Below are 15,917 nucleotides of genomic sequence, written 5' to 3'. Positions count from 1 at the left end.
GGAATTTTTTTCCCGCTCATAGGTGAAAAAATAACATCTTTCTTGGGGTGGATTGGTGGTCGATACCAACCTTTTCTCCCATGATCCTTTGTACAGCGTAAACAACCATCAACTCCTTCCGTCGGCCATCATAATTGAAGCTCCCCTTCCATCTTCATATTTTTTTGCAATGGAAACGAAATGCGACAGATGGAAGGATGGTGAAGTCAAAGAGTTATCATCAATTTATGAAATGTACTCTGTGGAAGGAAAATTTGACAGCACAGTTCAAAATAGTGAGCTGTATTGTCGAATTGCAGAAGAGTTGTCCGCGAAAGGTATCATAAAGTCCTCACTTCTAGTTCGGAGCAAAATAAAATGCCTGAAAAGGCAATACCGAAATATGCAGGACAATCTATGCAGAAGCGGTGCTGGATCCAAGCACCAATTCAAACAATTCGAAGGGATGGATCGGATCATGGGGTGTCAAGGTAGCACGACACCCGTGATATTTCAGGACCGGGGACTTCAAGAAGCTGATCCAAGTGAGTGCTGAATTATAATCTTTTTTAAAAAATTTAGAGCGTAGAAAGAAATTGAATTTTTTTTTATTACATGCCATACACAAAGTTTCAAATAATATAATTACGTTCAAACATTGAGTAATTCAAACTCGGAAGAAGAGCATAATTCCGTTGGAACAACAGTGACTTGAGAAAGGTGCAGTGCCATCATTATTTCCAGGTTGTCCAACGCATTTATCAACACCATCATCTTCAGGAGAAAATCCAGAAGCAAAGCGGAAGAGAATGGAAAATTTTCAGTTAGAAAGTGTCATATCTGAAAACATCAGAACTCATCAAGATCATTATGATGAGTGCAAGATTGAAACTTTTGAGGACTTGATTGAAAAAGGAACTTCGATTGATTTACCCAGTGAATACTTCAGAAAATTTTTCATATATTAGAGTAATGGTTGTTGATAATATTCCCCGGTACGTTATTGCTGTGATAGATAGATATCTTTGCGTGAATGTGTTTAAAGACAATTTATGTATTAAAAAGATTGATGCATTTCACTTTCTTATATCTATAAAAAGTGTGCAAGAAATATCGAACACTCTTAGCTTTGGTTAAATATTGTAAAAATGTATATGATGAAAAGCAAAATTTGTTACAAGTAATTATGAGTCATTGATAAAACTGGAAAGTTTATTTAAGCCAAACAAAAAATCAAAAATTAGTTTCATAAAAGAACACTTATCTTTGGTCTTCAAATCACAAAAATCAGAATCGATATAGTTCAGATCAATTGATTCTTTTCTCTCTGATTGCATCAATTCCCCCCCCCCCCCGCTTATAATTTTCTGAGAAATAGCGATGTTTTGGTTTTGCCACATCCCATGACTTCGAAGAAGTTATTTACTACGCATAATTTGGATCCCAAAAATGAAATTGAGAATGCAAATTTTTTAAGTTATGTGGAAAAAAAAAATTTCTACACCTTTCTGATAACGATAAGAGTATTGTTCTGCTGATGGATGAGATTCACTCGAAACCTTTTCTAGATTTCAAAGGAGGAAATATCGTAGGCATGGCTTACAATTGCAGTGAAGCTGCAAACTCTACTTATGTATTTATGGTTCAGAGTGTCCAGTCAAATTTCAAAGATGTTGTAGCTATAATGCCAGTTAAGACTATTAATGCACAGACATGTTACATGAGCTTGTGAAGAAAGTAATTATAGGCTTAGAGAGAATGAGCTTTCATGTTTTTTGCATTATAAGTGACAATAACTCACTGAATCGCAAGGCAGTGTCTAAATTTGTTACACCCCAAAAAGTGCAAATAGTGTATCCTCACCCTCACGATAACAGTAAAAAATTATTTTTTATGATAGACAGTGTCTATGTTTTGAAATGCATAAGGAATAATTGGTTAAATAAGAAAAACCCTGGTTGTTGTATGTTTTATCCAATGTTTCCAAGTAATGATTGTGATGATCCAGAGTCAGGCAATTTGTTAAAAACTGCATTTTTTTCAGGCATAGCGCAAATTGCGTGAACAGGAACGATCAGAGTTAATCAAATATGGGCACACTCTAACAACAAAGACCCTCTTCCCTACTAATATAGAACGACAAAATGTGAAATTAGCCATCAATGTTTTCAACAGTAGCACTGTGGAAGCATTGAATATAGCCGGAGAGGTAGTAGCAATAACTCATTCAGAGTCGCCTGATACATACATAAAAATAATCACAAACTGGTGGGATGTTATGAACGTTAAAACTATTCTGAAAGCCATCCACAAGAGAAACATCTACCAAGAGCCTTTAAAATTTTATGATTTTCGTTTCAATTTCTTGATTGGTTAGACCTATGGAAGAATAGTAATTCTGATACTGGTCGTTTGACTCCAGAAACTCATTTGGCTATTACCTTGACAACCTATGCAATGAGAGAGTTGAGCCGATATTGTTTTGAGGAACTAGGTATGAAGTTCTTATTGACTGGCAAATTTCAGACCAATACATTAGAGCAGTGGTTCTCAACCGGGGGCCCACGGATGAAAATCTCGCAAAAGGGGAGCCACGGCTGCTTATGGGGGGGGGGGGTGGGTTGCCACGAAAAAATGTGGAAAATGCGTGTCTAAAACATTTCATTTCCAACAAAAAAATATATAGAATATTTTTCCCATTACTTTCCTCGTTAAAGTAACATTAACATGAGGTGAGGGGGGGGGGGAGAGAGGAAAAAGTTTTGCGTGTATCTGGGTGGTTTTACGACATATGTTGTGGGGGCTGACAATGCGCCAAGACACAACGTCCATAGAAATAGCTTCGGGGCAAAAGTTTAGTCTTTCTTTTTAGGAGGCTTTCCTTCAGAGGCCTTTGCTCATGAGATCATTTGATAAAATGGAATTACAGAACCCCCGGAATAATTGTATAGACAGGAAATTGTCCGGAGACTTTTCATACAAAGAAGCTGCCATTTAAAAAGCAGACAAAGATTTTTTGACCATTCATTGATATTCTTTTGGGTGCTGGATATGGCGATTGTGTAGTAAATGTAATCCTGGAAGAAGAGGGGTTAAAAAAATATTAGTTCATCACTGTGGGGGGATATGGAACATCCTTTCCAAGCAAATAAAGACAGATAGCCATCTAGCATAAAACAAACTCTCCCCAGCTGAACACTGGGTAGTCTGTTGGAGTCAGAAAATCGAATAAAGAATGATTGCTATATGCATGGTTTTTTTTATATTTTTTTTATGACTTTTGAGTGGAGGTGCAATGCATTGCCACTGCCGAAAAGAAATAGCAGTATACTATGAAAGCCGGGGAAATCGAATTCCCGTTACCGTAATAATAAAAATAAAAGGAGGAGGAATGGTGTCGCCTGTCTTTAAGGGATATTTGTTAACCCCCCCCCCCCCCGTACCTAGGCTAGCCAATATGGTCCTTAAGGCAGAGTCATAAATACAATTCAAACAAATAAAAAAAAATAATTTGGACCCGTGATTGGATGGCAGGATAGTTCAACGCCTACTGTAAGAATTTGAGTAGTTAAAGATTAAATTTAGTACTTGAGCAAGTCTCAGATAATCTTATTAGTTTAACGAAAACACAAGTGAATATAGTGATTTGCATGTGTGCGTGTGTTTATGTAATTTGTCATAAACTCATAAGAGATTGTGCAACATCATAAGATTTCGAGACGAATGTTTATGTATATATATATACACGGTGTAATTCTATTGAATCTGACATCTTCTGCAATCTAAAAGAAGGTAAGACTTGTTTGCATTGCTTTTTTCTCAATTTTAATTTAAAATGCGAAATAAGGACTTTAACGGAAATAAGTCCTGGAATTAACAAATTTTCAACTTGATAGATAAATCCCTGGTGCTATGTCGCCACGGTGACTAGAAAATCGGTATTGGCGCCTACAATTTTCTGTATGTGATTGATAAATTTGAGTTATGAACGACACAATGTTTTTCTGATTTCATGACTTTTTTTGGATTTGCAATGATAAACTGATTAATGTGTGTTTGTTCAGAGCCTTATCAAGTTCGTGTAGTTTGTAGAGCTTGACAATATAGTTCGGTGACTATTCACCTCTACACTTATACGTGAAATACTCATCTACGCGAAATACGTATATCATTACGCATTTGGACATGTCAAAATCCAAAACATTTTTGAAGCCCTAAAACAGGATGGCCTTAGTCGCAGTAATCTTCATTGCATTATATATGTATCATTGAACATTTAAACACACTCGGTGTTTGCTTTTAGTAAACTATTACTCAATACAGTGGAACCTCGTTTATACGACGTTGAAGAGGCCATAAAACAGTTGGCTGCACAAAAATGCGAAAATCACACACCTGAAACTTCTCTGAAAGTTACCCCCCCCCCCCGCCTCATATGATATATCTCAATGAAGATATAAAAAAAGAAAATAATTTCTTTGATTAAGTGTGAAATTTTGTAATATAAAAACCTATAAACGGGGAGAAGTACCCACGAAATTCAATTTTTTTAAATTATATTACTGCATAACTTACCTAAGAAACTCTTAATTGGCATAATATTACTGTTGCTTCAATCCCAAGAATTCTTATGCTATTCCTTTTAGGATTTAAAAGGAAAAATAGAATAACATAATTTCAAGCACATTTAATATTTAAAAATATCTTATTTTCGTCTATTTTGGTCGTCGTTCGGTCTTATTTTCGTTTGTTTTGCTGATTGGTTTCTATAATGCTGATACAATGTATTGAGACCTCCTCTAAAATTAACACCAGCAGCTCTTTAATGGTTTTCTAAAAGAAAGAACCGATACTGCACATATGCTGTTCGATACTGACCTATTACCGATACTGTTTCCTATTAACAGACTTGTATCATCCCAAATAGTTTCAATGCACTTTCCTACTCTGCAGGAATAATGTTGTGGACATTAGAAGAAGAAAAAAAATCCTAAAGGGCATATGGCTACATTTTAAATATCTAATTCAAATCCATTTGTTGGAGACTCACTGTGTCTGCTGATTTCTAAGAAAATACAATGAATTCTGACCTAAGTGTATATATGCATCAAAATTTCTATAGTTGGCTCAATGTATCTCTTCGTATCTGTCAATTTAAAGTTTATGGCTTTAGAGGTCAAAAATTACGCGGATTTTATACATAGGAATAATTTACATAGATTTCAAACATTTAGAGTTCAAGTCGAAGTGAAAATGTCAAATACTGTAATTGAAGTTGCGCGTCGCATAATGGTCAGTTTTGCAAAAATCGTGACCAAAAAACCCCCAAAAAAAGCTTTGTCGTTCAACTCTGATTTTTCACAGATGAAGAGTGAATAAACTCTACCTTCTTGAAGCGTTTTTTTTCTTTGCTCATCATGCATCTTAGTTTTTGCCCAGAAGGAGCTTCAAGTACATATACCGCACACATCAATCTAAACTTCTTAAAAAATCACTCTCGTACAGAAATTTTGTAGCTCTTCAGGTAAGTTAATTTTTTTCTTCAAGTGTGTTCGATTTTAATTTATAATACATAATATTAATTAATTATTATAATTAATAATTTATAAATACATTTTTAATTTTGTTTTGGTATTTTTATTAAACAATAAATCATTGTTTCAACCAAATCAAGAATAAGTATTTTAGAAGCTACTGTTAATTGCTCCTGACAACATGCATGAAAGATTTCAGTTAAACAATATCGTGTGGATACAGCCCCTTTGTTAGTTATGGTAGAGAAGAAAAGAAGAAAGGGACGGGAAGGAAAAGAGATAAAAGGGCAACTAGATGGGAGATACCTTTTGCACAAATGCCCCGAAGTCCCTATGATCGCAAGTGACACCGTGCGTATTTGTTTATACATCGTGGGAATCCAGGGAGTTGTGTCAGAGGAGATTTATTATGTAGGTTTGTTAGACTGTCCCGTAAAATACAGGACAGAACAATAATTCTCATATTATTCGGCAATTGGGCGGGGGAGGCGATCCTTCCCCTCGGGACCTACGTTTGGTCCTAGAGATATAATAGTTTTTAGAGAGGATTTTAGAGATATGACAACGCATTTCAGTATAATTAACTGTGACATTAATGATGAATCTCTACTACAGGGGGTCTTCAACGCATGACTCGTAGTACACATTTGTCTCTCGGAGCTTTTTGTTATGGCCCACCTGTCATTTAACGATTAATTCTAGAATTAATGAAAGAAATTATTTCGGAATCGATTATAGAAATAATTTTGGAATTGATTATAGAAATAATTTTGGAATTGATTATAGAAATAATTTTGGAATTGATTATAGAAATAATTTTGGAATTGATTATAGAAATAATTTTAGAATAAATGAAAGAAATAATTTTAGAATAAATGAAACAAATAATTTCAGAATTTGTGAAAAAAAATAACTTGTAAATCAATGAGAGAAATAATTTCGTAATTTCTGATAGAAATTATTTCACGATCAATAAAAGAATAATTGGGTAATTCTTGAAAAAAATAATTTCAAGAAATATTGAGAAGGAAAATAATTTTAGAATTACTGAAATAAGTAATTACATAATGATTTAAAGTAATTTCAACACACTTGAAATTTCAGAATAAATTAGTTGAAACAGTAGTTAATCAAAGACTTTTCAGAATAATTAATAATAAAAATTAATAAAATAAATAATATTAGAGTAAATGAAAAGTCTTCAATTATTTTTGTCCCTATTTGACTCGGGACCCAATTGGCACCTTCTATTCAGATAACATTAAATTATATGAGTTGGTGGTCCGCGGGCTTCGTAGGAAGTTTCGATTTGGCCCGCTATGTCTGAAAGGTTGAAGACCCCTGCTCTACTTTGATAACTAGCGACAATCAACTTAAACTAGAAGAAAGAAAGTGTTTTCCTTCCATAATCTATCAACTAAACTGAAAATTAGATCCAATAATTTTCACACGTCAAAATGACATTATTTAGTGATTATACTTTTTTCACTTTTTTTTGATAAACTCGATCAGGGTATCGATGGGATTACTAGCAAATTCGCAGATGATGTGAAGCTAATGGGGGTAATCGGGAATCAAAGCGATAGGGAGTTGCTCCAGACCAACTTAAACAGGATTGCAGCATGAGCAAATGAATGGAGCATGACGTTTAGCGTTGATAAGTGTATGGTCGCTCATTTTGGTTCGAACAACCCACGGTTCTCTTACGAGTTGAATCACAGGCGGAGATAGACTTGGAAGTCTGGGGGGACAAGATGATGATGATGTCAATTCGTATTGTACGTATGACTTACAAAACAGCATGGCAGCAAAATTATCTTTCGATAAGGATAAACACAATTTTTGGAGTGCTGCTTCTAAAAACTTCCCACAGCTTTGGGATCAAGTAAAGTTATTTTTCATGGCGTTTCCAACTTCTTACCTAGTAGAATCGGGGTTTAGTCGTGTGAACAATTTGCTCAGCAAAGCAAGAAATCGCCTCAACATAATGGACAGAGGTGATTTACGTTTATCCCTCACATCGATAGAACCAGACATAAAGAAACTTGTTTCTGGTCATCAAGCACAAGGGTCACATTGATTAAAAATCACTTATTGCATTTTTTACTATATTGCATTATCCTTTGAGGCCCCTGTACCGTCCACCTTTATCAACCTATACGGTGATATGGTGTTTCTCATCAAGCCGCATATATTTTCCCATGTCTCATTTTTTATCCCCATTTTTTTACTTCACATTTTACTGTACCATGTCATTATTGCATCAATACTTTGTGTATCATAATTTCTGCAACATGACATTTTAGCATCAATTTTGTGCTGCTTTTTTTCTCACCTTTTCCTACCCACTGCAAATATGTGATCATTCTCTGCAACGTGACATTTTGGATCAACTTTCTGTATAGCTGTTTCTCGAAGCTCCCGGCTTGGTGCCACCCTACTTTCCCGCATGTCACATTTCATGTCGCACATTGCATATAACCATCTTTGAATCATATCTTCTGCAAAACGCACAATTTATTTCAACTGCTGTTTTTGTGTGGCACTACTTTTTTTTCTTTGTTTTGCACCACACTCTCTGCATTAAGAAGACAACATGTATCAATTTTTCGTATATCTGTCTCTCGTGGTTCACCAAGCATTGTGACCCGTGAATATATAGCTATAAGTATATTTTCTTTTTTTATGTCTCTCACACACACACATATGTATGCTCATTTTGGTTTTTTTGTGTCACATTCTCTGCATCAAGTTTTCGTAAAGCTTTACTTGTCGGACCTAAGCATTGTGCTGCACTAATATTTTTTTTTCATACCGCACATATGTATATATATTTTAGATTTTTTTGCATCATATTTTCAGCATCAAGATACTCTCTATGAATATTTCGTGCAGCTGTTCTCGTGGAAACCAAGCATTATGCTGCACTAATATATTTTTTTAATACCGCACATATGTATACATATATTATATTTTTTTGCATCATATTCTCTGCTTAAGATACTCTCTATGAATATTTCGTGCAGCTGTTCTCGTGGACACCAAACATTGTGCCACACTGTATAGCTTAATATATTTTTCTATACCACACATATGTATGCATATACATATGTATATATATTTTTTTGCATCACATTTTCCGCATCAGTATACTCCTCTCAATGTTTCGTACAGCTGTTCTTGTGGGCACCAAGCATTGTGCCGCACTGTTTAGCTATATTTTATGTCTCATGCCACGCTGAGGGAGTGTTTGACTGATGAGCGGGGGGGGGGGGGGAACCGTTTGGCCTTGTCACAGACTGGAATTTTTCCCGACACAACCACGCCCTTCGGGAAACTATGCGAAAATCACTTCTGTGACAGAGCCTGCTAGTGTTTGATTTACTTGTCTAACTTCCCTCCCCTGTATTGTATCATGTTTACTGTACTATTTATTACATACCATTATTATATACTTGTATACCATTATTTTAGTAAATAAAAAAAATAAAAATAAATTCAAACATATATGTTTACATGAACAATATTTGACCAACTATTTTCTAACGGCGGAGGGGGGGGGTGAATTATTGTCACAAGGGGGGCCACAGCAATGAAAAAATATTGAAAGGGGGCCATGGGCAAAATAAGGTTAAGAACCACTGCATTAGAGGACCATTTTGGACGATACCGCCAACTTGCAGGGGGACAGTATGACATATCTTTGGTACAGTTGTATGAAGCTGAAGGGAAATTGCGCTTACAGTCAACCCTTCCCTTGATTTTGAAATCCCAATTTTTTGGAGACATACGTGTGAATTTGTGTGACGATGAAGAAAATAATTATTTTGACAATACTTGTGTAGCTTTCACTAATGTATTTGATGTTAAAGTTACACAAAATGATTTGATGCCTGTAATTGTATACTTTACTTACTGGTTATGCTGTGCAAATTGTACATTTCTGGTTATGCTGTGCATTGTGTTTTAAAATGTGTTAATAACTTGCATCTTTTGTACATTATTACTCACCAGAAATCTATTCAGTTGAGATTCCAGAGCGATGTGCTAATTTTGGAGGGAGTGAAGTGAAGGAGTATGAATCCTGGAGACACATCATTGTATCCTGCGATAAATATACTGCAATACAAAAAAAAATGTCTTTGGTGATTCTACTCATCTTAACCTTGAAAGTATTTTGCATTTTAACGACTACACTACGTGCTTTAATACATACAAATTTATTATATCTGCAATGAAATTAAGATCTTTGTGAATAACTCCTTACTGTAATAGATTTCTCATATGTTTTGTATGTATTTTTATCCCCATGTCATGTTTAAACTGTCTTTTAGTTCATTTGTCTTTTTCCCCTTACTTATTTCATTTTGTGTTTCATATATAATTTTGTTATGAAATACCCCCTTTTTTTGCCAACCAATTGTTAAAGGCCAGCAGCCAAAACAATAAACTTGATTGATTACTCACCAGAAATCATGAATTGCTTTATCAACCTAATGATGTATTGATTCATCATCAAGATAGGGGGGGGGGGGACTTAAAATACCCTACTGATGATGTAATTGCCATTGCAGTACACACTTATATAATAGTTAAGAAACTGTAGACAAATTATGAAGAATTTTTTCTGGAAACACAAGACCACAGAGTAGTTGCCTCAAATATTGTAAATAGTGTATTGATGCTTGATGAAAAATATTTGGGTTTTAAGATGTGTGAAAATAAGCATTCAGCTGATTTTTTGACGAAATGTATGGTTAAAAAAAGTTATAAATATACTTTTAAGTAATTATTGCAAAAGAAAAAAAATGATAACATATCACATTCAAAAGCAAAAGATAGAAAATTAAAAACCTTAATGAAATCCAAGACAACAAGTGGCGATTCGAAAGGGTTGAATTATTATTTATTTGTGTAATACAGCTCCACAATTATTTCATTTGCTGTAAAACTTGAAAAATTCTTATTGTAAATAAAATGTGTTTTTTGACATTTGAGAGTATTTGATTTATTTTCCTCCATTTTGAAATGAGTTTTCAGGAAAATACACTATTCATTATCATTACTTCATTATTTTTATTCAGAGAATTATTTTAGATCTGAAGTTTTTTTATTGTAAATTTTTATTTATAAATGTAAATATAAAACAAACAGGTAATCCAACGTTCTTATACCTATTTCTGTCCTCTCTTGGAATATAGATACCTAGAGCATATGCTATTTGCATTTTTTGCAAATATATAATTTTATTTGTGAAAGAGCCCTCAATTCAATTTTTTTTTTCTTTCTTTTAATCAAGTTATTTTAAGAAATATTTTCATTATTATAATGTGCTTTATGTATCATGCAACAAGGAGTTTCCAAGAGATATGACCTAGCGAGATGAAAGGTAAAGCATTATACTCCTACTATTTCTGGAGAAATGAAGTTCATTGCTGGTGAGACAACTTGCAGGGGCCCCTAACCAGTCGCCTACGTTCGTGATGTCACAGGTGCGCGTACCGAGGCTTTAAGCTATGTAGGAGGCATTGGTACAGCTTGGGGCCCTCACAAATCTGGTTGAAATTTTTGAGAATTTGCCTGGTAGGGCCTTAGAAATATCACTCGGCCTATGATGCTATTAAGACGGCCCTGGAGAGATAATTAATGCAGATATAAATATTAATTTGGCCAAATAATAGTGGTAGTCATAGGCATACACAGAATTTTCTCAAGGGGGATGGGGGTTTACATATTTTCCTGCAAAATAACACCATAATCTTGGCTTGGGGGGGGGGGGGGTCTCCCCCCTTTGCATACACCAATGGTGGTAGTACATTTGGAACAGGTGCTGTATAATTCAGAAATTGGTGATTTTGGGGACTTTTTTTTTCGGCGCCAAACATGTCCATCGGCTCAGACGAGGTCGCCAAGACCAATTATTGCCGACAGAAACAATTGCCAGCAAAAAAACCAACAATAACGACAAAAATAACTCCACAAGGGAAAAATATCAAAAAAACTCAACAATATCTCAACAAAAATATAACAATAACAAATGTAAATATTCTGGGTTAAAAGTAAATAAATTTCTGGGTTAAAAATAAATAAATTTCTAATAGTGACGGCCGGAAAGCGCGTAATCGACTAAATGGAAATCTTGTACTCTTCCCATTTAACCTCTCTAACTATTTCCAAAAAGGCATTAAATTTGTCTACTTTTTTTTCAATGCAAGCCTTTTTGAAAAGAAATAAGGCCAAATAAAATTTGAAATCTTTCTGCCGATTATATTCGGGCAGTGAACTCTTAACGTGTCGCCAAAAGCTTTCGATGGTGTTTGTGTGGGAACCTGTCTCTGAGTTTACATATTCCACACTATGATTCACTTTTAAAAGGGTGTACCCTCTCTCTCTCCTAGACGATTATACGCTTTCCAGCAGTCCGAGTGGATTGTCGTTCCCTTCTCTATCCACGTCTCGATCAACCCGAGGAGTGTATCCGTGGACCGATCGTGGATGGCTACCAAGAACTTACGTGTTTCCCTCTCTACTCCCCCCAAAACCCATTGACCCTCCACTCTACGACCACTATTATATTTTCTCTTACCGAATTTAGATTCGTCAATCTCGACGACCTTACCTGGCCCACCTATTTTCTCCGACTTCAGCTCAATGTGGTCAAGTACAGTTTCGTTTATAAATTGACGCCAGTCGGTTAAGGTATGTTTGGAGAAAAAAAATTCCTGCGCTATCCTAGAGGTGCTTTCACCTAGCACCATTAAGTACGTTAGCAGCAGAATCTCGTCGGGATTCAACTTGCTGCACCCAAACCACGACCCATGCCGAATCGATTTCTGGGCTCCGCACCTGCAAAACCAAATAAAACCATCTGAAAGGGATTTTTTAACGCCCTGTCTCATGTCAGGAGCCCAGCCTCTCTAAGAAATTGTAGAAAAAGGGGCCTATTTCAGCACAAGTACGTCTGATAAAAAACTAAGTTACCTACTCCCTCATTGCCCAAGGTTGGCCTACCATTAGAAAATTTAAGATCCAGTTCGTCTGATAAAACGTCCTGGTACTTCTTAACCACACTGAGGACTGAAGGTATGATAAAACAGTTGAGAAATCACAGAAATCTAAACAAAAAAATATTAAAAAGAAGAAATGTAACGGAAAAATACAACCTGGCAAAAAATGGGAAAAATCCGGAAGAAATAATCCAAGGTATTCCGTTGGAAACTAGAAACGAAATGACGCTACAGCACAAAGGGAAAAAACGGTGTTGTCCATTTGAATCGCCCACGCTTTAAGTGGCATCTATAATGGATGGGTAATAGAAGGTTCTAGAAAGAAGCCACTGAGGAACAATCTGGAACAACGACAACCCGGCAAAACAAGTGAAAGCACCGGCGTTGGCGACTTATAGCGCCTTGGCGATCTGGATTATATTGGATTTGGAGGTCTGGATTATACAGCACCTGTTCCGTACATTTAAACGTTATATTTAATAAACACATGGGGGGAAGAGTTGGGAGATGAACAAATGCCTGGATGCACTTTGATATGACATTCGCCATGCTATGGCATAAAAAAAATTCAAAGCAACAAGATATAGATGCAAATATTAAATTTAAAAAAATGTTAAAAACCTTCAACGCGAGACAGATTTAAGCTCTGCTCTGATGAAGTTACTATTAACATCAAATTAAAGAAATCATAAACATATTATGACGTAACCAAAATAGAATAAAATATGAAGTAATTCACAAAAATACAAACAAGAAAAAAATTGTGGCCACAAAAAATAAAAAGGTACCTTATATAGCATCCATGACGATAGTTCGTTGCTCGGATCTCATTACTGTGAGAATACCAGCGTTAAATATAGCTAAGGAAGGAACGAAATGTCTTGATTCAACTCGCAGATGAGTGGATGATGCACAACTCACCTTATTATCGTTGTTCATCATGTAGCACCACCCTTCCAATAGCATTGAAAAGTTCGTTAGAGAGGCTGGAATAGAATGTCCCGATTCATCTTGTATGTTGAACACCCTGTTGATGATATGGTGTGATGATAGTTAATGCAAAAAGTTAAATAAATGAATGAGATAAGATGGTCATCTTACCAGAGTGGTGATGAAAATCTGAAAAAGGAAAAAAACAAGAAATGACAAAATGCAAAAAAGTTAAGCCAATCGACAGGGTGATTCAATTTAGTTAACATATATTACATGCAAAAGAAAGAATATTGAATCTGAACAAATATTTCCATATGACAATTGAAATAAATGCATGAAAATTTTGGCATTCGAGCAGAAATTGATTTTGGTAAAATTCATATTTTAGAATATCATGGCGATTAAAAATATTATTTATTAGGCTCTGCGTTAATTACTTTAAAAAAATAGAAAAAATAAAATGTGCACAAAAAAAATTGAGGGAAGATTCCAGAGGAGCGATACCTGATTTGCAGAGCAAAGTGAAAGCACCATCGTTGCGCAAGGAGTCTGTCGAGAATATCATAGTCAATGAACGGTTAACTAAGAATACACTTACACTAGGATGTTTCTTTTAGCAGTCTGGAATCTCATGGCGAGTTGTAGACGAGCAATAATTCCAAACAAAGTTCATATTTTTGTACATGCGATGTACGGGATAGATGATCTTGATTTTGACAGGATTGGTGTTGATATTGATGAATCTATGTCATCTATCGAGAGAATATTGGTATGGTTTTTCATCACAAATTTAGTGACGGTGCGAACATGTGAGTTTCGAAAATGTGGATATGAGAGAAAAATAGACGACTCCCTTTTTCTTATATTTCAGCAAGTTTTTTTCTAAAATTAAAGTTACTATAAATTTTATTAGTGTACAGTGAGACTGATATGATACACTGTGGGTCAAGAAAAAATACCAGTGAAGAGGGATTATCGTTATTTTGAGATAGGGTGCATCGATTTAAATCCGCTTGATTACTTAATCACTTGGTTTTTAAAAAAAAATCATAAGTTCAATGATATATTGAAGCAAAAGTAACCTCTGGTATGGCATGCATGTTATTGATATGTGGTAAAGTTCATGATTAAAAGAAGTATAGAAGATCTTTGGGCGTAAATATAGACTTCAACTTAATCCCTAGATACAGTACAGAAAGTAAACTTATTTATTTCTAGGTTTTGTGCATGGAAAATAAAAAAGTGCCTGGTCAGTTACGATCTTTCAGTTGGGCCGTTGGACCTGTTTGGCACTGAATTATACTTTCTTTCAAACAGAGCATAACTCAGGTCTATCATCTATGGGCAATTTACTACCTAGTGAGTTGTGCCAAAAGTGTAACCGTGTGTGTACTTAACAGTGCGAGTACATACGTAGTGTTGTTTTGATTTCTCAGGGCTCCCATCAGAAGGGAAGTGACCGATGTGTTATGGTTGAATTACATTTGTACTGTTTGTAGGTCTGTTGCGAGACTTTTTAAAGGGGAGATCCGCTCGCACTCGCGCCTTGAAGTTGGGAACCACAGAAAACCAACTTCAGCCGACCACTATGGCGACGGTGGGGTTCGAACTCGGGTCCGTCACTATGACCACCTAACGGCCAATCGGTTTATATTACAGTTGTTCCCGGCCAAATAATAGTTCCCCTTTCTATAATAAAAGTACGCTTTTTCAAATCACAGATTAACGGCAACCCCTCTTTCACGGACGAATTCGTTTTGTGTCCATGAAAGAGAGGTTTTGAACTCAACTATTAGAAATGTCAACTTCTCGTAAATGGTTCAAGCTCAACATGATTATTTATCTCAAACGGATGAAAACATGAGTTATTTCATGGGCATTTTACAAAAATTACAGGGAAATGGGAAATTAATATTTACAAATCATGTTTTCACATGTAATAATCATACCGTGAAGCACGTGTTCTTCCACCTCAGTTCCGTTCAAAGCCGCCTAAATTCAGCTTTGGTTCTGTTCGTCCGTTATTGACTGGTATTGAATTGGCCTTTACAATGACTGGCTCAGGGGGAGCCCGCTTTATGAGGCTTTTCGAATAGACGTCACAATCATCATCAGCATCACTCCTGAGGGACATACACTGGATGATCCCCATAGAGATGAATGTTAAAATTGTCGATTTTAGCGTAGGAATGCGGAAATTTAGCGGGACTTTCCGCCACATCAGTGCCGTCTTAAGGCATGGGCCCACCCGGGCACGGCCCGGGGGCCTCACAAAAATAAGATCTGGTTGAAATTTTCGAGAATTCGTTCGGTGGGGCCTCAGAAAAATCAGTTGGCCCGGGGGCCCATGATACTCGTAAGACGGCCCTGCGCCACATCAATCATTTCAAAAATTAAATTGAATATTTGGTTTTCGAAATATTGAGCTTGCTTAGAGATACGAAGCCTAGAAAATTAAATATAA

At 35.7% G+C, this 15,917-nt stretch overlaps 1 long non-coding RNA gene across 11 annotated transcripts; it reads right to left on the bottom strand.

Annotated features, from left to right (window-relative positions):
- Positions 1–571: 571 nt before the first annotated feature.
- LOC149067909 (uncharacterized) lies at positions 572–15,498 on the bottom strand. 11 transcript variants are annotated; one of them, XR_016195271.1, is made up of 6 exons: positions 15,403–15,490; positions 14,052–14,205; positions 13,622–13,639; positions 13,442–13,547; positions 9,525–9,632; positions 572–819 (listed from the first exon to the last, which is right to left on the bottom strand). It is a non-coding gene; the product is annotated as an uncharacterized LOC149067909 (long non-coding RNA). The 11 variants fall into 11 exon arrangements; XR_016195270.1 differs by having other exon boundaries at positions 572–753; XR_016195269.1 differs by having other exon boundaries at positions 13,309–13,547; positions 15,403–15,489.
- Positions 15,499–15,917: the final 419 nt, after the last annotated feature.

The sequence above is a fragment of the Pholcus phalangioides genome, unplaced genomic scaffold (assembly GCF_987345545.1).
Source record: "Pholcus phalangioides strain wild (caught in Gottingen) unplaced genomic scaffold, Ppha-v1.0 ptg000028l_1, whole genome shotgun sequence".
Lineage (NCBI taxonomy): Eukaryota > Metazoa > Arthropoda > Arachnida > Araneae > Pholcidae > Pholcus > Pholcus phalangioides.
Note: the sequence above shows the minus strand (reverse complement) of the source record. Positions and strands in the feature narration are given on the sequence as shown.